Genomic DNA, 20980 nt, shown 5'->3' with positions numbered 1-20980 from the left:
TGGCTACAGTCACCGTCTGCAGTAATTTTGGAGCCTGGGAAAATAAACTCTGTCACTGTTTCCATTCTTTCCCCATCTGTTTGCCATGAAGTGATAGGGTTGGCCAAAAAAATCATTCAGATTTTTCTGTAAGATGTTATGGAAAAACCCAAATGAACTTTTTGGCCAACCCAGTAGAAATAAGGAAGTGAACGGAATCAACAGTTAGGAAGTTTCCTGATCAAAATTGCAGGGTCTCTTGCTTCAAACACTGGAAGTGCCAATTGCAAGGATCCAGCTGAATGAATGGCTAGAATGAAGGTGAAGGTCATTGGTGTGCGGAGGTCAGAGAATTGTAAGGCCTCGGGGGTTGTCTTGGTCAGGCGCCTGAGCACCCCGAGTCCTCAGCATTTGGCAGGGCTTGTTGAGACGGTGACGGTGTAGCACCGTGGTCCTCTCTGAAGTCTCGAGATTGATACTTAAGTCTGGTGAGCCCCGTGCCAAGGATGCAGTGCGCTATTCTAGAGACTGTGTGAGCTCTGAGCTTCTCCCCTGGTTGGTCAGATAATTCCTTTGGGAGAGGTGATGTCATTCACAAAGAGCATTTGTATTCCCTTGGTGAAGACAGTACTTCCTTTATTGTCAGATCATTTTAGTATGATTGAAAAATCAGGGAGAAAACTTTTCTTTTTAATGCCCGAAAGGAATACTATATGAGATGTCTCGAATCCTGGCCCTGAGGTCAGCTCCTTGGCCTAATACAGAGTGTCTTTATACCACAGCTTTTTTCTGAAACAGAAGAACTTGGCGGGGTCATTTTGATAATCAGTGGGATTGCTGTCCCTTTAAGCATTAATTGTATCAGGCATGTTCATTTAAGCTTTTGTTGTTCAGTCACTCTGTCGTGTCCTGCTCTATGTCACCCCATGGATTGCAGCACGCCAGGCTTCCCTGTCCTTCACTGTCTCCCACACTTTGCTCGGACTCATGTCTGTTGAGTCGATGATGCCATCCAGCCATCTCATCCTCGGTCACCCCCTTCTCCTCCTTCCCAGCCTCAGGGTTTTTTCCCGTGAGTCAGCTCTTTGCATCAGGTACTATTTTTATTTACTCCTGTTTTACAGATGTATACATTGAACCAGGGGCATTAACTGATTTGCCCAATATTATATTACTAGTACATACCTGAGCCTTTCACCACTTCCCATCCTGCCTTTGTTAGCCTCTGAATACAAAAATAAGACGAAACACATTGCAAAGTTGAAGGAAAGACATGGAAAGAGCTTACTCGACCACAGCCCCATCACTGAAGGTGTGTCTGTGCTGTGGGGACTCAGCTGAGAGACCAGTCCCCAACCACGTGACTCGCCACGTGACTCCAGACAGGCTTCCGGAGGCGCTCGGGCTCGGGTCGAGCCTTGTGTTGCCGCAGGGTGCAGCTTGTTGCATCAGGTAGCCCCTCCTCTCATGTTGGTCTGAGACATGCCAACGTGTTGTTTTCTCCCATGGGTCCTGTTTTGGCCCCTGGCCCCAACCCCCCCTCCCAAACACACACATCTATTCCCCTTTCTGTAAAACTGCTCCTCAAATGTTTGAGTACTAGAATCTCAGCTGTCTGAATCTCTTCTCCAGGTTAAACAACCTCAGTTTCTTCCCTCCCTCTTTCCTGCCTACTGTGGCCCCATGCTGTGCATTTAGGATTGTTGTTGTTGTTTAGTCGCTCAGTTGTGTCTGACTCTTTGCAACCCCATGGACGGCAGCACACCAGGCTTCTCTGTCCATCACCAACTCCTGGAGCTTGCTCAAACTCATGTCCATTGAATTGGTGATGCCATCCAACCATCTCATCCTCTGTTGCCCCCTTGTCCTCCTGCCTGAGTTTAGGATACAGAGATTTTAAAAAAAAAGAAGCAGCAGATGCTGCCCTCCAGAAACTTATACCCTAGTGAGAAAATAGACCAAAAAATATTGTTCTTTTTGTAGGCTGTCACCTTTACCAAATTCCCAGCACTCAGCACAGTGGCTGGACCATAAGTTGAAAGTGTTGGTTGCTCACTAACGCTTGTGTTAATGTCCAACTCTTTGCAACTCCATGGATTCTAGCCTGCCAGGCTTCTCTGCCCATGGAATTCTCCAGGCAAGAATACTGGAGTGGGAAGCCATTCCCTTCTCTACAGGATCTTCCTGACTCAGGGATCGAACCTATTACTCCTGCATCGCAGGCAGATTCTTTACCATCTGTCTCCTGGAGTTTACTCAAACTCATGTCCATAGAGTCAGTGATGCCATCCAACCATCCCATCATTGGTCACCCCCTTCTCCTGCCTTCAGTCTTTCCCAGCATCAGGGTCTTTTCCAAAGAGTCAGTTCTTCCCATCAGGTGGTCAAAGGATTGAAGTTTCAGCTTCAGCATCAGTCCTTCCAATGAATATTCAGGACTGATTTCCTTTAGGATGGACTGGTCGGATCTCCTTGCAGTCTAAGGGACTCTCAAGAGTCTTCTCCAACACCACAGTTCAAAAGCATCAATTCTTCAGCTCAGCTTTCTTTATAGTCCAACTCTCACATCCATACATGACCACAGGAAAAACCATAGCCTTGACTAGAGGGACCTTTGTTGGCAAAGTGACATCCCTGCTTTTTAATATGCTGTCTAGGTTGGTCATAGCTTTTCTTCCAAAGAACAAGCGTCTTTTAATTTCATGGCTGCAGTCACCATCTGCAGTGATTTTGGAGCCAAAAAAATAAAGTCTGTCACTGTTTCCATTGTTTCCCCATCTATTTGCCATGAAGTGATGGGACCGGATGCCATGATCTTAGTTTTCTGAATGTTGAGTTTTAAGCCAACTTTTCACTCTCCTCTTTCACTTTCATCAAGAGGCTCTTTAGCCACCAGGGAAGCCCCAGTAGACCCCCAAAAGGGTCTGCTATGTAAGTGACTGCACGTGGGGCTCTGAGGAAGGGAAGCCCAGGGTGCTGGGGACCTGTTGGAAGACCTAAGTTCACCCGGAAGAGGAGTGCTGGCAGCTCCTCAGCTGATCTGAGTCTTCAGGGTAAACAGGACTTGGCATCCCAGGTGGCGCTAGTGGGAAAGAACCCATCTATGCAGGAGGCATAAGAGACAGGGGTTCGATCCCTGGGTCAGGAAGATTCCCTGGAAGAGTGCATGACAACCCACTCCAGTATTCTTGCCTGGAAAATCCCATGGACAGAGGAGCCTGGAGGGCTCCAGTCCATGGGTCACAAAGAGTCGGACATGACTGAAGCGACTTAGCACTAGCACTAGGGAAGAACAGTCCAGGCAGCAGGAGCAGCAGCTTCCAAGGAACAGGGGGCGGGGGGCCTGGATGGGGGCGGGGGGCCTGGGGTACAGAGTGTGAAGAGCGACCGGGGCCAGTGATGCTGGAGCGATTGGTCTTTATCCCAAGCCTTGGTGAGGCAGATGTTCAGATGTGTATTGTAGACAAAGCGTAGACAAAGTGGCACTAAAAATAATTAAAAGAAGGGAAACTCTACACAGAGGCAGGAAGACCAGTGTCAAGTCATTGACGTTTCCCCATGAGACCTGATGAGAGCCTGAGCTCAGTAGCTGTGGAGCAGGGGACAGATTCAGGAGGGTTTAAGAAAGGAATCTCTTGGTGGTCCAGTGGTTAGGACTTGGCGCTTTCATTGCTGGGGCCCAGGTTCAATCCCCGGTCAGGGAACTAAGATCCCACAAGCCACACAGTGCGGCCAAAAAAATGAATTAACTAACTGGTTTTATAAAAGAGGTTTAAGAAGTAAAACCCAGAGAACTTCCTGGTCAGCTGACTGTGGGGATGGGATGAGGAGGGCTTTGGCTGGGGCCACCAAGAAGACTGTGTGGCATTGATCTGGGGACTAGAGAAGGAAGCCATGTTCCAGAGCAGTAAGGTGATGGATTTGTTTTGGACGTGACTTGGAGGTGCCCAGGGGATGTGTTCGGTCTGACGCAAGTGGCTTTGGAGGCCAGGAGAGAACCGAGTCAGAAGCACCGTTTGGAAGTTGGTCATGTGTCTGTGGTAGTTGTGACTGAGAGCTGATAAGCTCGCCCAGGCACAGTGCACAGAAAAGGAAGAGAAGAGGCTTAACGATGAAACCCTGAAAAAGCACCAACATCTGAAGAGCAGAAGGAGCTGAGCAAGGCCTTGGAGAGGCTTGAGGGGTGGTCGGAGAGGAAGGAGGAAAATCAGAGGAAACAGGGAGAATGCGAGCAGCCTGCAAGGTCCCTTTCGTGCAGTCAGCTTTCCTTTATAGCATCTGAGTTGCCGCATGGCTGTGAGTGAGCTGCCACATGGCTGTGAGTGAGCTACCACGGTCGAGGTGCGGGGCATAGTCACCTGCTTTTTCAGTCTTGAGAGATTCTTAAGGCTAGATTTGAGCCCCGGCTTCTCTAGAGCATTGGTTCCCAAGCTTCCCAGGTAAGAATCAGACCCTCTCCCAGGGTCTCCTAATCTATCTGTTTTCCACTGCATTAGAACATCTTGGAGACAGACCTAAGAATGGGTTTTTTTTTAACAATAAGCACCCTGGGGATTCTTCTTATTAGGGAAGTCTGAGAATGATGTTCCAGGTCAGAGGTTCTTCCATCATATAACATGGGCACTCTTCCTGCTATTTATCAACCATGCCCCCACCCTACACACAGACTCTGACCTAAAGCTCTGAAGAATCCCTGTAGTCAGGAGCTGCTGTGACTGGTGGGACTCCTCAGATGTGTGGAAATGGAAGTGCTAACCCACTGATCTGAAGGAGCATTTGTGAACAACTGTCTGAGGATTCGGGAATCCAGTGGAAATCCTGCATTTAAGACAGATAATTGATCCGCACCACTTCTCTGAAAGCATTTAGACTTGAACACCCTCACTGCCCTCTGGTGTAGACAGTCTGACTGCCGGTTCCACTTTGTGCAATAATGGATCTGAATGTAATCCAGTATTTGAAAAAAAAAAAAACACCATATGTTAAAAAGCTGACCATTAAAGAAGTTTGGAAGAGACACCACATGTAGACAAAGAAGACGTTTTGAAGTTACTGCCATTGCAGGAGCCGACTCTATTCACTTACAGGCTTAGGGACTAACCCTACTCACTGACTCAGCAGTGAGATCCATGAAATATGCTGAATACAGCTATTCTCAGCAATGTATAGATTGTTGGATGTATAGACGATTCTACCATTGTTGTTGTTGAGTCACTAAGTCATGTCTGACTCTTTGTGACCCCATCCTGCCAGGCTCTTCTGTTCATGGGATTCCCCAGGCAAGAATACTGGAATGGGTTGCCATTTCCTTCTCCAGGGGATCTTCCCAACTCAGGGATCAAACCCACATCTCCTGCACCAGGGGAGCCCTGTCCCTACCATAGGTATTTCTTATGAAGCATAGAAGCTGTTTAGAGGGCCTATGCCCTGTGTATAAAGTTATGAATCTATAAAATTCAAACATCATCTTTAATAAGCAACCAAGATAAATAATCTTTCCTAAACTATTGGCCTTGGGATATGATCTTTCCAGCATAAATAGAGATATTGATTATACTTAGATTGATATTGCAGGCAGAATGTGGCTACTGAGTCAAGGGTTCAGGAGTGTCCCTCTAAGGAGCATAGGAACCTCTCCTTTTTGGAGTTATTTTAAAAAGAAAGATTGAAGGGTGATGCTGCCTGGAGGTAGGAGGGTGGCTGAGAAATGCCTTTGGGAGCTCCCTTTCAGACCCATGATACATACATACTTCAGATGGAAAGATAACTAAGCCTTGTCATTTCATCCATTCATTTAATAAATATTTACTGGGCACCTGTTATGTGGCAAGATCTGTGCTGCAGGCTCCTGGCTCTCAGGTATCTCTGGGACATCAGGACAACTACAGGGTGAGCCCGTTTGATCCTGGAGGGCAGCAGCGGGGGATCTTGTGCAACATGAAAGCTATAATAAAGACGTTACGGGTGACTTTCACATTCCTGGTTTAGAAATGAGCGACCCGGCTAAACTATGTGAATGTTCCCACACCACAGGAAGCCACACAGCTCAGACATCCTCCTTATGTCTCAGAGGAGCTGGAGGGAAGTGGTGAAAGCACCAGCCTAAGGCCATCCATCTGACTTCTGAAAGCAGAATCAGTACTTTGCAAGCCGATTACGCATTATCGTCTTGAAGGTTCTGTCTCGTACCTTGTCATTTGAATCTTCACATGATTTTGAAAATTATGACTAACTAGCCATAATAACTAGCATTATTATTCCTCTTTCCCAGCAGAGAAAACTCAGGTGCCCGGAGGTTGAGGGACCTGCACAAAGTCACATACGTATGTGTGTGCTAAGGCGCTTCAGTCGGGTCTGACTCTGTGTGACCCTGTGGGCTGTAGGCGCCTCTGTCCGTGGGATTCTCCAGCCGAGAATACTGAAGTGGGTTGCCGTGCCCTCCTCCAGGAGACCTTCCCGACCCAGGGACTGGACCCTTTGTCTCCTGCATCTCCTGCATCGCAGGAAGATTCTTTACCAGTGAGCCACCAGGGAGGCCCAGAGTCACATAGAGCAGACCAGAGCCAAAGCCTGCACTAGTATCCCACGCTTAACCACATGCTCTTTCTGCCAGCAGAGTTCAGTGACCGTATAACCGTATAACTGCCCAAAGGGTCTGGCCCCCTGCTCTCATCTCACCGTGTTTTTTTCTTTTAGTTTTTTATTTATTAGTAATTTTTTGGCTGTGCCTGGTCTCATTGCTGCAAGTAGGCTTTCTCTAGTTGAGTAGGGGCTACTCTCTCTTTGGGGTGGCTTCTTTATCGAGAACCACGGACTCCAGGGCGCATAAGCATCAGTGGTCGAAGCACGTGGGCTCAGTAGTTGTGATGCACGGGGCCTAGTTGCTCCCTGGCACGTGGGATCTTCCCCGACCAGGGGTCGAACCAGTGTCCCCTGCATCACAGTGGACTCAACTACTGGACCACCAGGGAAGCCCCTCCCTGTGGTTTTAAAAATAAGATACAAAGCACTCCATGAAGAGAAGAGATTGCAGCTAGATTCAGAGGGTTCAGGTTACTATTGGGCCTTGAAGATAGACACCGCAGGCAGGGGGAGGAGGAGGAGGGCTGGTTCCCCAGTCCATGGGGTACCCCACCATCTTGGCTCTTGAGAACTAGAGAGTCACCCCCCCATTAGGAGATTATCGAGCTCATACCCAAACCTCTTCATTAATGACTTGCCCAAGAGGATGGCGGTGAGTTTGCAAGTTCATTGTATTTCTATAAGAAAGATGGCTTGGTTTTTATTTGTTTACTTTTTTCTTAACAGTCCAAGACACATGAGAAAGCTATTCTGGTAACTTTTCTACCCTAAAGGCACTTCTAAGACTCAGATGAAGCACAGTGAGAAATTAATTTTCCCGTTCAGCTGTTAGCTCTGACTCAAGGGGAGATGACAAGGCCGTGTCTGTCGGACGTGGTGACGTGAGGTCTCCAGCCCCCTCCTAAGGGCTTCTTGGTGCCTTGACTTCCCCCTGCCACCCTCTCCTTATGATAACCCTGCTGTTCCTCTAATTCACTGTGTACCCTCAGTCCAAAGATGAAAAGATAGGTTTCAACAAACACACTCATTCTGGGCCGACTCTGTAAACCTGCTCCTTGCGTGAGTGAAGCAGAAACAAAATATGTCGCTTCCTCCTCGTGGGAGGGGTTGGCGTTGCTTACACAGGGAAGGGGCAGAGGAGGCTCTGCTGGCCTTTGTGAACTCGCTTCTCAACTGGGGAAATGAATAACATCCTGATTGGCCCCAGCGGAGCAGAAGTGGAGGAAAAGGAGGGGGAATCCTGGCCCCAGTCTCCAGCCACAGCATACGAATCGCTTTACCCACAGGCGCCAAACTTGGCACACAGCGCGACCAATGAGCGGAGGGGAAATCATAACCAGATTAACACACTTTGGGGGGCATTTTCACACTTAGTAATGAAGTAGGTATTTTGCAGAGCGTGAGCAGAGCCTCCTTCGCAGGCAAGCAAGAGTTCCCCAGCCTTCTCCTAGAGGCAGGAAGGCCCAAGGGGGATGGACAGAGACAATCCAAGCATCGATCCTACCTGCCAACACACACACGTGCACACACACACATTCCCACTCGGCTCCTAGACTGAGCACAGCTACTATCCTCTCTGTTTGCTTTAATAGAGGGTTAACCCTGGGCCTTAGAACTTGTGTCAACACTTAACACAAGACTGGAACCAAGGGGAGAGGCCGAAGGACGGGCCGCTGAGGGTGGTCTGGGGGCAGAAGCGTAGGGCGGGGCGGGGGGCAGAAAGGCAAGGGAGACGGCCCTCGGGCATCCGCTGGATGCGAGGGGCCTGGGACAGACCTGCACAACCAAGGCTCTGTCTGCTCCTGCTCCTCCCGGGGCCCGGAACCCGTCCCCTCCCTGGGCCTCGAGGTCTTTGTCTCGAAATGAGTAGCTAGACCCAGACAGGCTCTAGGAATGGCGGGGAGACAGGGCCGGGCCAGTGGGGGAGCTCTGTCAGCCTCCCGCTTCACGGTTTGTGCATCCCCTGGGGGCCTGACTTAAACCCTGATGCTGGTTAATTCCTCTCTCGGGTGGGGCCTGAGAGCCTCCATTCCTGACAGGCTTCCTGCTGCCCCTGGTCGGGGGCCCACACTCTGAGTATGGAAGATGTAGAGGCCAGTGGTTCCCCAGTCTCCTCTCTGCCGCCCGCTCAGCTCTCTGCGCTTTCCCTCAGCTGTGAAATGGAGACTAGTAACAGTAGCCTTGCCTTCCTGCCTGGGGGTGTTGTGTGATCAGGGTGGGGAAAGGCCTGTGAAAGCACCTTGTAAAGGGCAAGGCAGTGTGAATGTAAGGGATTATCATCACCGTGCAGATTTCTCTGCCTCATTGCTCCCTGCAATGGCACCCCACTCCAGTATTCTTGCCTGGAAAATCCCATGGACGGAGGAGCCTGGTGGGCTGCCGTCTATGCGGTCGCACAGAGTCGGACACGACTGAGCAAGTTAGCAGCAGCAGCAGTGCTCCCCGCTGTGTGTTCCTGCAGCCGCCCGACTTCTCCCTCTGTCCTCCTTGGTCTCCAGGCCTGGGCTGCTAGTCGTGGTCACCGGCCAGGACTGAACAAATCCTTGGACATGTTAAGACAGGAAATGACAGTTCCCGGGCACCCCACTGATTCAGATGCAGAACAAGCCCTGAACACACCCTTCTGTGATAAATTCAAGCAATACCAGGCAGAGTTCCACCTCCTCCCCCATGGGCCGCCAGGCCAGGAAATTAGGCCAGAAGTCAAGGACAGGGGACCCCAGCAAAGCCCCAGCCAAGCTTCTGGCAGAGTGGCTCACCGGTCCCCACTTCGATCCGACTTCTGTGCCAGCCACAGGCAGCCCCAGTGATATTTCTGACGTGTCCGGATCTGTTCACGGACGACCTGAATGGGTGGCTCCATAGCCTCCCTGTGAGCAAGAGACCCCGGTGACTGAGGCAAGTCCTCGAGCCACCCTGACCCACAGTTTGCTCCTCTGTAAAATGGGGTCACCACTGTCTGTCCTGTCTACGGTACACACTACAGAATGATCTCAGAATCAAAGTGAAATGATTGTGTGAAAATAGGCAATGATTCTGTGAAATTACATGAGGTTTCATTCTTCACGGGAGACTTCCTACTCCGTGGAGTTGACTCATGGCCCCCAGTTGAGAAACATCCCTGCTTTTGTGTCTGCGCTCAGACACCACCCCCCCACAACCCCTTCTCCACTATGAGTTGTCCACCACCCGTCTCCACCTCGGATGGAAGGCGTCCCCAGCCACCCCAGCTCGGGTGGGTGTCCCGTGTTGTCCAAACAGTGCTTTTCTCATCTTGCTCCTCTAAGGCCCCAAGGCCAAGTCTTTGCTGAACAGCTTTGTTGCAAGGGCCTGGCAAGTAGAGATCCTGTCATGTACTATAACTGAGCCCACATCAGAATGGGAGGCCAGGCCCAGAGCTTCATCCCAAGACGCCTGCAGCAGCAAATCTGGTTCACATTTACCCCGTGGAGTGAGGGCTGGTGGATCTTGGTGGCGGAGATTGGTAGACGCTGACCACATATTCCTAATGAAAGTGCCTGTTGCCCGAGCTGGGGGTACCATTTTCAAGGCTGCAGACTTCGGTGACTACCAGAATAACAAAGCAAAAAATGGCCAGGATGTTGAACCAGTCAGCTCCAGGACCCACAGGCACATTCAGGAGCCTCCTGCAGTACAGGGTGGGGGTGGGCAGCTCCCGTCCTCTCCCCTCAGCCTCTGCCCCGGGGCGTGCATATGTGCTTCAGTCGTGTCCCACTTGTTGCAGCCCCACAGACTGTAGCCTGCCAGAGTCCTCTGTTCATGGAATTCTCCAGCCAGGAATGCTGGAGTGGGTTGCCATGCCCTCCCCCAGGGGATCTTCCCGACCCAGGGATCGAACCCGTGTCTCTTATGCCTCCTGCACTGGCAGCGGGTTCTTTACCTCTGCTTCCAAGAGCAGATGGTGGTAGGACCCACTGCGCACACCCATCCCTCCCCGGCCTTTGAAAAGCCCTGAGGTTAGCAGGACCCAGGCTTGCAAAGCTGGGCCTCCATCCACCTCAAGCCAGCCCAGGACGCAGAGAAGTCTCGTGTGAGGAAATACAGATCCTCAGGGAGGAGCAAAAATGACCCAAAGGACAAGCCATGCTTGCCTGTGCATTTATCTGAAATCCAGTCTTGATAAATCTGATGGTTTTGAAACATCATCTTTAATTAATAAAAATAGAGGATGTCTTAGCCCCAGGTTCCGACTTCAAAGTTCTCCTCAGTTGAGAGCCTCAAATTCAGCTTCTTTGTGGACCACTGTAATCTCTTTTAAGACAAACACAGGATTTTAGTGGGGTTGTTTCCCCCACCCCCACTACAGCTCATTTTCAAGAACCACTTTAAAATTCTGGAATAGGAAGACAGACTCCACTGAAAATACCCTTCTTGTTCCTGCAGCCACGTTTTTAAAATCAAAATTCAGCCTGGATTTTCATGAGGAAAGTACAGACGTTGGAGGAAGAATCAGAATCCTGACTGTACCTTTGACATTGTCACCTTGGGCAAAAAGTTACTTCCCACTGCCTCAGTTTCTTGATCTTTAAAATGGGAATATTAGCACCAACCTCTTAGACTTGTTGGAGCGATGTCTCATCCATGTGAAGTGGCTGATCTCAGACAAAATAGACACTCAACAAATATTTATTCTCTTCCCTTTCCTGATATCTGATCACAAAACTAATTATATGGAGTCAGGACTGTCCTAGAAAACCTAGTTTGCATGCTTTTCTTGAGAGATACAGTGACGTGAAGTTTTTCCGTTCAAGGAGTTGTTAGGTTTCTCAGGATACCGTTGGTCCTGCAGTGTATTCTGAGCCTTGCCATAAGAGTCCCATGACACTAGGCTGTGTGTGAGCTTTCTCTCCACCCTCAGAAGCGACCCAAGCATCCCGAGGGAATATTTTCATTGCTGTCGAGCTGCAAAATGATTCTTCTCTCCCCACCTGGAAGGGGATGAATCTCGACTGTGCCTCATTTAAAGCAGAGGAGGAGAGGGTCTCTGAGATCCTGTCTGGGAAATGCGAGTGTCAGCCTGACTCGGAAAGCTCTGCTGTTGAGGCACCCCCAGGTCTGGTCCGAGTGTGAAGCCAGTGGAAATTCTCCTTCCTGAGATGACTGAACCCTTCTCCCAGACAAAAGGCAGGAGGGCCCTGCTCGGTGACCTCTTGATGATGTGTGAGGTGATTGAACCTTCCTTGGCAGACACGAAAGGGTGTCTCCTAGGAAGCTGCGTCCTCTTCATCCAAAGGATTGGGGGGCAGGGCAGGGTGGGAACGAAAGTGACAGGTAAAGGAACTCGATGTAAAAACCAACTCCTTCCAGGGCGCTCCACTGGCCCTCTCTGATCTGATGTATGAAATTGGTACAGAGGTGGAGTTGTTTGGCATTTGTCACACGCAGGTTGGTGCACATTCCTGATACAAGTTAATAAGAAACATGCCGGAGGTGCACAAGGATGGGTCAACATCGCGTGCAGCCAGCCAGGCCGCTGGAAGAGAAGCCGCGTGTGGGCGGCGGGCTGCAGGCCCTGCGCTTGGGAGCCAGCCCAGCGGGCTTCCCATCCCGTGCGTTTCTCAGGCTCCCCATCCGGGTCCCAGCACGAGTGCTCCTGCCACGGGCATTGTTTTCTCAGTTTTTTCCTAGTATTTGTGGGCTTGTTTTATGCTGATCATGGAAGTTATAAGAAGCATATAGAAAAGGTGTAAAGTAACAGAAGAGTCCCGTATAACCCAGCTGCCCAGAGGCAACCACGGTTAATAACACTTTACATGAATCATGTAAAGTGGGGTTTTTTTTATGATTTCTTTACATTGTTCAGTAGTACTTACTATATGGTTTGGTTTTACTTTTTAAAATATATTATTTGTTTATAGGCTGCGTTGGGTGTCTGTTGCACGTGGGCTTTCTCTCGTCGCAGCTCCGGGGCTTCTCCTGTTGCAGAGTTCAGACTCCAGAGCATGCAGGCTTCGGTAGAAGCGGCACTCGGGCTTCGTTGCCCCAAGGGATGTGAGGTCTTAGCTTCCTGACCAGGGATCGAACGCATGTCGCCTGCATTGCTAGGTGGACTGCCAGAGAAGCCCCTGTTTTACTTTTGTAAGAACAATGAATTAGAGTTGATCTACAGTGTTTCAGGTGTACAGCAAGGTGATTCAGATATGTGTGTTGTATACTCTTTTTCAGAGTCTTTTCCACTGTAGGTTTTTATAAGATACTGAATAGAGTTCCCTGTGCTCTACAGTAGGTCTTGTTGTCTACGTTTTATTTCTAGTAGTGTGTATCTGTTGATCTCAAATCATTTAGCATCATCTCTTACAGAATTTCTACTATTATAAACATCGTTTTTCAAGACTACCTAGTATTCTTCGGCCGCAATGAAACATAGTTTACTAACAAATCCTCTATTTTTAACGTGGCAGTGAGCATCTGTATGCATGAAGGTTGTTGGCATCTTATTTACTTGGGTTAGGTTCATGGCAGTAGCATCCCCAGGTCAGTAGTTCAGCATGTTTTTAAAAGGCTCTTTATACATATTGCCACATTGCCCTTTAGATGGTTTCTATCTATCGTGTCCCCATTTTGTTGTTGTTGTTTAGTCAGTAAGTCATATCTGACTCTTTGCAACCCTATGGGCTGTAGCCAGCCAGGCTCCTCTGCCCGTGGGCTTTCCCAAGCAAGAATACTGGAGCGGGTTGCCATTTCCTTTTCCACATGATCGTCCCGACCCAGGGATCGAACCGTGTCTCCTGCATTGGCAGGCAGATTCTTTACCACTGAGCCACCAGGGAAGCCCAGTATTCCCACTAGCAACAGTCTGTCTCAGTTCATCCTTATCCATGTTGACTACAATCCTGTTTATCCATTAAAGAATTTAGGATGATGAAGCATCCTATCCCGACCCTCAGATGAGATCAGAGGATGTGAAGGACCTGACCTTGAAGCTAAGAGGCCACCTGTCCTGCTCTCCTGTGCCCCCTGCAGGCATCCTCAGAGAAGCGGGGACACACAGCCGTGTAGATGCTGTGACTCCCCATCAAAGGCTCTGGCTACCTAATGACATGGATACACTTCGGTTTCATGATGGAGTTGACCAGACTAGGAGCTGATATGGCTGTTTTCCCCTCCCCACCCAGTATCTTCCTCAAGCTGCTTGTCTTCTGGCTTATAAGGGCCCCCACTCACTTTCTAAGCATTTCACAGATCCCACCATCCTTCCAAAGAGCTGCTCACATAGCTTCCAGGTCGTCCGCTGTGTTGGAGTGGCCCGGTGGCCCTGTGCAGTTACGCAAAGCACTCTTTCATGTACTGTCCACATTTATTTATTTCTGGCCGCACTGGGTCTTCATTGCTCAGGCTTTCTCTCCTGGTGGTATACAGGTTTCTCATCCCAGTGGCTTCTGTTACAGCTCTCAGGCTCTAGAGCACAGGCTCAATAGTGATATTGCTCAGAAGCTTAGTTGCTTCTTGGCATGTGGGATCAACCAGGACCAAGGATCGAACCCGTGTCCCCTACTTTGGCAGGCGGATTCTAACCTCTGGACCACCAGGGAAGGCCTTTCGTGTCCTACCTGGTCAGATGGTCATGACAGCCCTGGAAGGCAGATATTCATTTCCCTGTTTTATAGGTGTATTATTATCCTAAGTCTGCCATAACAGATTACTACAAATTTGGTGAATTAAAACAACAGAAATTTATTCTTTCATATTTCTGGGGCCAGAAGTTCAAAATCAAGGTGTTGGCAGCATTGCACTCCCGCCGAAGTTTCCGTGGGAGAATCCTTCCTTGCTTCTTCCAGGCAAGACTGCTTTACAGGGGTGGTTGTTTGATTAATGGAACTGGTTCACAGAAAATGAGGGCTTCCCTGGTAGCTGAGCTGGTAAAGAATCCACCTGCAATGCAGGAGACCCCAGTTCAATTCCTGGGTTAGGAAGATCTGCTAGAGAAGGGATAGGCTACCCACTTCAGTATTCTGGCCTGGAGAATTCCATGGACTGTATAGTCCATGGGGTCGCAGAGTTGGACACAACTGAGTGACTTTCACTTTTTCACAGAAAATGAAATTTGGTGCCCTTGGATACCCTAGGCACCTCAAACATCATTTCACCATTACTCTGTTAATGCATTACTATGAATTACATTGAAGATATTAGCAGACCCCTTAAATGAGGGTCACTCGTTTATTCTCCATGTGGTAAGTGGGGAAGCTAAGGCCTAGAGTAAGTAGAAAAGCCAATGGGAGAATTCCAGTTACAGCCTGGATGTCTGGATTTGTCGTCTATATTTTAAAGTATTAGTTGTGATCAAACATTGCAGTTGGGCAAGTAGTTGTCAGAATGACTATTTTTTTTTCCTATTCACTAATGTATTTATCTGTTTATTTTAAAGCTTTTTATTTTGTATTGGAGTATAGCAGATTAACAGTGTTGTGATCGTTTCAGGTGGACAGCAGAGGGACTCAGCCATACATATACATGTGTCCGTTCTCCCCCAAACTCCCCTCCCCTGCAGACCGCCACACAGCATTGAACAGAGTTCCCTGTGCTATATTGTAGGACCTCGTTGGCCATCCATTTCAAATACAGCATTGAGTACATGTCCATCCCGAGCTTCCTAATCATCCCTTCCCACCTCCCTTACCCACTGGCAACCACAAGTTCCTTCTCCAAGTCTGTGTGTCTGTTTCTGTTTTGTAAATAAGTTCATTTGTATCGTTGCTTTTAACCCCTCTATTTTACGTTACAAAGAAATTCTTGGTATCTCAGTTACTGTTGAACTCCTCTTCCCTGGGTCAGGTGCCTTTGACATGTTGGCCCCTCACAGCTGTCCATTCACGGACCTCTGATGAGCAGTGTATAGTCCCTTCCTGCTCGTGGCCCCGAGGGCCCGTGAGGACACGTCTGGACGCACCCCCGGCTTTCAGCATCAGCCTAGGTGTTTCTGTGCTTTGTTGGTACCTTTCCCTTTTCTTCCTAAGTTCACTTCTAAACTGGAGAAGTAGAGCCTTTAGAAATGACTTAACTCCCAAATCTGAGCCTCACAGCCAAATGGATGACTGTGGAACACAGGTAGTACCCGGCCACAAGTTTGGTGAACATTCGATAATCTGAGTCCACAAGATTGCTCTGTACTCCGTCGGTGGATGTGGGTTACAGCTAGCTTGGAAGTGACCTGGAGGATTGAGAGGGACAGGTGGGGTCCTCCTCTGCCCTCAGCCTCCCTTCCCCATGTCTGTTAGCCACGGCATAGCGCATGCTGACATAGTGAAACGTGCCTGCGGCCACACCTAATAGCCAGGAAGCTAATATCCGCACCCCATGCTTATGTGAGAGCACCTGTCGTGTAGAGAAAGCACCAGTCTGGAGCTCAGTTTGGAGAGCAGGCTGGGAGACTCTCCAGTAGCTGGTCTCATCATGCCTGGGATCATCTCTGAGTTATCATGGGTGTCATGATCATCACACGCTCTCATCCCGAGGGCTTGTGCCTTGAAGAGCATTGTTTAATGACAAGTTTACTCTTGGTACCAGGCCTCCCCGGTGGCTGGAAATCAGATCAGCAGGGTCTCATGAAAGTCCAAAGCGGAGGCTGAGCCACGGTCTCCTAAATAGCGAGGGTGTGATTAGACAGTATCAGCTCCGAGGACATCCCAGCTCCCCCATGCTGCCTCACCCACTGGTCTTCCCTGCCCCTCGACAGTGGTGCACAAAAGAGCACATGTGCCCCCAGCCTCCCCAGGACCTTGCTGGCTCACCAGCTGTCATTGGCAGGCCTTTAATGGGCGTGTGAAACCCCAGAACCTGACCTGTTTCTCCTCTGGGGAGACAGTGTAACACAGGATGCCCAGTCGGGATGAAGGATTCAGGTGGCTCACCTGTACGAGCCTGACTCTCTGTTACCATCCAAGGCAGATTGTTTTGGTTCCTCCAGTTCCCAGAATCTGGGCTCTAAAATAAGTGCACAGAAGACAGTAGGAACTGATACTGCAGCATTTTCTGGTCACTTACTTAGCTTTTTCCTTCCTCTAATTTTAGCTTCTTTTTCTGCCTACCTCCATCTCTCCCCTCACCATGCTGGCCTGAGAGGTATAATCTCTGGGACAATACGCCCAAAGGGTATATTGACTCCAGAGTGACTGTCAAATTTCTCAGATGGTTGTAATCAGTCAATAAACATGTTCTGAGCAAGCGCAATACACAAAGCCCAGTGTTTATTACAGACTTGTGGCTTCTGGAGGAATCCATGCCCTCAAGCAGCTTCTAAACTAGGTTGAAGGGCAGATCGTGTGAATCGTGTCAGGCAGCGTGGGAAAGACGCCATGAAACCGAGCTCATTAACCTGGGAATCTGAGGATGGGCTACAGGGGCATCCGTCAGTACCCCAGAATGGCCTGTATCATTTCCTGTTTGCCAACACACACACTTGGGGGGTGGTAAGTTTATCTCTTTCACCAGCTTCACCCCAACAGGTAAAGAACTTTGTAGACAATCAAACTTTGTGGAAGAGTGCTCCTGATTTCGATTATCATTATAACAAGATTTCGTTGCGCCAATGGGACTTAAACTGAATCTTAGAAATATTCCAGGAAGAGTAGGGTGGGAGGTGGGCCTGATGGAAGGGGCTCCCAGGAAGTATCAGGGAAAACTGTCACTCTCAGGACCGGTGACCTTCAGTTGTCTCACCACTCTCAGTCTCAGTAAAATGCACATCTGTGAAATGGTGATCACAGCTGCTTCCCCGAGCTTTGTGGGCCTTTTTTTTTTTTTTGGCTCGCTTTGTATCCCCACCCCTCAGCACAGTGCTTGACTCATATCACAGTGGACACTAATCCATATTTAATGAATGTGTGAGTTCACCAAAATAATCAACGTGAGAGGGCTTGGTAAACAGCAGAGGGTTGCTTCAGCTAAAGATCTGAGTTGCTAAGTATGTGCATTTTGTGCTTTGCAAGCAGCCTGTGCTAAGTGTCTTCTCCCCCTTGAAACTGACCCTTCCCCCCTGTAATGGGGCTCGAAGGGCCAGCCCATCTGATGGAGTGTCTGTGGGCTGGCCAGATGAATGATGGCAGCGTTGACCACGCTGACAAGATATGCAGTTGCTTAAGAGCCCAGAGGTGACCTCACTCTCCCCAGGGCTTGGCCTCTCACCCCAGCGCCTGCTGACGCACGCACACACCTGCAGCCCTTCTCTCGCTCCAGGACGAGGAGACCTCGTGAGCTCCTTTGCTGCCCTCATCTGCACTGAAAGGGTGGAAGGATGGGCAGGAAGGGGCATTGCTGAGCCTCTCTGGGACTCCTCCTCACCCACTAAGTACATCCTCTCCGTGGCCTCTCAGGACAGTAGAAATGATTGGGTGCTCCTTTGCTGAACACTTGCATGGGTAGGGGATCCCTGGTAGCTCAGCTGGTAAAGAATCTGCCTGCAATGTGGGAGACCTGGGTTGGGAAGATCCTCTGGAGAAGGAAATGGCTTCCCACTCCAGTATTCTTGCCTGAAAAATTCCATGGACAGAGGCGCCTGGAGGGCTACAGTCCATGGGGTCACAAAGAGTCAGACACAGCTGAGTGACTGATACTTCACTTCCCTTTTGTATCCCCAGCCTCCCACCCGCTGCTTCCTCACAGCGCCCCTGCTGAGAGAGAGCAGACTGGATCTCCTGTCAATTTTTCTTTTCTCCTGTGTGCCATTCAACAGACAGGATGGCTCCTCAGCATAATCGTGATTTGTTTGTTGTTCAGTCGCTCAGTCGTGTCTGATTCTTTGTGACCCACCCCATGGACTGCAGCATGTCAGGCCTCCCTGACCTTCACCATCTCCCAGAGTTTGCTCAAACTCATCTCCATTGAGTCGATGATGCTATCCAACCATCTCATCCTCTGTCGTCCCCTTCTCCTCTTGCCCTCAATCTGTCCCAGCATCAGGGTCTTTTCCAGTGAGTTGGCTCTTCCCATCAAGTGGCCAAAGTATTGGAGCTTCAGCTTCAGCATCAGCCCTCCCAATGAATATTCAGGGTCAATTTCCTTTAGGATTGACTGGTTTGATCTCCTTGAAGTCTAAGGGACTCAAGAGTCTTCTCCAGCACCACAGTGTGAAGGAGTCAATTCAAGGCGCTCAGCCTTCTTTATGGTCCAGCACTCACATCTGTACATGACTACTGGGAAAACCATAGCTTTGACTAGACGGACCTTTGTCAGCAAAGTGATGTCTCTACTTTTTAATACACTGTCTAGGTTTGTTATAGCTTTAATCATGATACTCTGAGAAACTTGGGCAGGTTGGGAATGGGAAGCATGTTTAAAAGGCCATGGATGAAGGTGACAGGAGTTCCCAGAACAAGTTAAGAAAGACAGGGGTGATTTCTCCCTAGAACAGTTCTCCAGGGCAGATGCAGCTGATAGAATGAGCTAGCTAAGGACCAGCAGCCTGTGTTCCAGATCTGTCACTCGGAGACCCTGAGCCTCCCTGAATCTCTCTGAGCTTTCAGCTCCTCTTCCATATGCTGGAGTGGTGCCTGTCATGCCTCTCAGGATCGTCGTGATAGTCACCATCTATGATGATGCTTCCCATGGTGCAGACTTGTTATTCACATATACACGCGCATACCCCTTATGTGCAGAGAGCTCACCATATGCCATTTATCTAACACACACCCTGCAACACCCCTGTGAGACTGTATTGGTTTTCCACTTTTATGGATGAGGAGTCAGAGGCCCAGAAAGATAATTGGCTTGCCCAGAGCCAGTACACACACAGCTCCTCTGTGTTGGAGCCTGTATCTCTGCTTCCATTCTCCACTATAACACTAACTCCTGATCTTTTTCTCCTGTATCCTGTCACTTTGTCCCTTAAAATATTACAGACTCCTCTGGCCTCGACCCTCTGTCACGGCTGTTTTGTTGTCTTCCTGATTTGGCTTCTGATATTCCTCCTGGTCCTGCTCTCAGCTTACCTGCCCTGACTTCCGAACACAGTCCATACAAACCTTAACTGAGTACCTTTCTCAAGGCAGGCACTGTGCTCTTGCAAAGTGAGAAAAGGAACGATGATTCTCTTTCCTTTCCCTGGCTCTGGGACATCTCTCTCCATTAAAAAAAAGAAGAAGCTGCTGCCTCAGCCCTGAGTGCACAGGGCAGAGGAGTGTGCACGTGTATTATTGTTAATCTCCTCTTCTGTAAATTACTAGGCATAGACGTCCCAGGCAGACCCTTCAGGGAAACAGTGGCGCTGTAGCTCTTGATCTTGTCAACTAAGAGTGGGGCAGTGCTGGAGGAGAGCTGGCAGGAACCACACTTAATCTCTCCCCTCCTTTGACACAGGGCAAAGTGTTACTAGGTCCACTTCAGAAATGGAAAAGGGACATGCACGGACCTGCCTCTCCCCACTTAGTGAGTGGACAGTGGAATCGCCAGTCCGCTGGGTGTCATCAGTCCTTGCGTGTCCTTGGGGACTGGGCACCTTTGAGTCATGGTTGATGCTGATACTGAATGTGGGCTCCAGGGCAGGATGAGCACAGCCCAGGCCTCTTGGGGGGCTGACACTCTGAGCACTCCAGGCCCATCACCTGACCCTGCCCGATGGAGAGAGGATGTGGTGCGGGGCAGGTCCCTGTTCCCAGGTGCCACCCAGCAAGCTGATCCCCAGCAACCCCCGCCCCAGGTGGGCCTCTTCCTGGGGAGATACATTTATAGACACTGCCCATTCCTCCGGCACCAGGAATCCACCCTCCAACTAGGCAAGAGATAAATCAAAGCCAAACTTGGCTGATGACATTCAGGAGCCAAAAGTGACCCCAGCCACACATAGAAATCCCAGCGGACTGGCCAAGGGCCTTTGTCTGGTCAGGAGAGCCCAGGATTATCTGGCCCTCTTTGCTGATGTATGGAGTCACCGGCTGTCGGAGTGTTTACGAATGGTTATCACCTCGATGCTTGGGCCGTTATCAGAGGCAGGGCCGCCTGCCGGGGCTGGGGCTCGCACCCTCTCTATTACCACCTGTCATTGGCAGAGAGTGTGTGCTGACGCTGCCCAGTCCAGACTGCCGAGGGAAGATAGTTTCTGACGGCTGATCAAAGAGGAGAAGCAAGGCCCGATAAAAAGAGTGTGTGTTGGTGTACTTTTAACTTGGGGAAACATTGGCATTTGCATTTTTTCCCCATCTTCCTGGTGCTGGCAGGAACCAAGCCCAATAAATGTGGTGGATTCATTACCTGATCACTGGGGAAAGGGTATGTGCTTAAAGTAACAGAGCATGACTGTAATCTCCTTCCAAGAGAGAGCGGCTGAAATAAGCTTCACAGAAGACTTGCTGTATAATAAAGTCGAATCATTTAAAGGTAGCCTTTGAAGTGATCTTGCATGTAAAGTCTAAGCTTGGCGTTCAGCAGAGCACCGTGTACTCGTTGGAACTGGGGTGCAGCTTCC

The 20980-nt window shown here is 49.6% G+C and overlaps 1 protein-coding gene across 11 annotated transcripts in view; it reads left to right on the top strand.

Annotated features, from left to right (window-relative positions):
• Positions 1-20980, top strand: part of BCAS3 (BCAS3, microtubule associated cell migration factor) — a 597592-nt gene that overhangs the window by 551940 nt on the left and 24672 nt on the right. The window lies entirely within an intron of this gene.

This window comes from Bos indicus x Bos taurus, chromosome 19 (genome assembly GCF_003369695.1).
Source record: "Bos indicus x Bos taurus breed Angus x Brahman F1 hybrid chromosome 19, Bos_hybrid_MaternalHap_v2.0, whole genome shotgun sequence".
Taxonomy (NCBI): Eukaryota; Metazoa; Chordata; class Mammalia; order Artiodactyla; family Bovidae; genus Bos; species Bos indicus x Bos taurus.
This window is presented reverse-complemented; position numbering and strand designations above follow the sequence as displayed.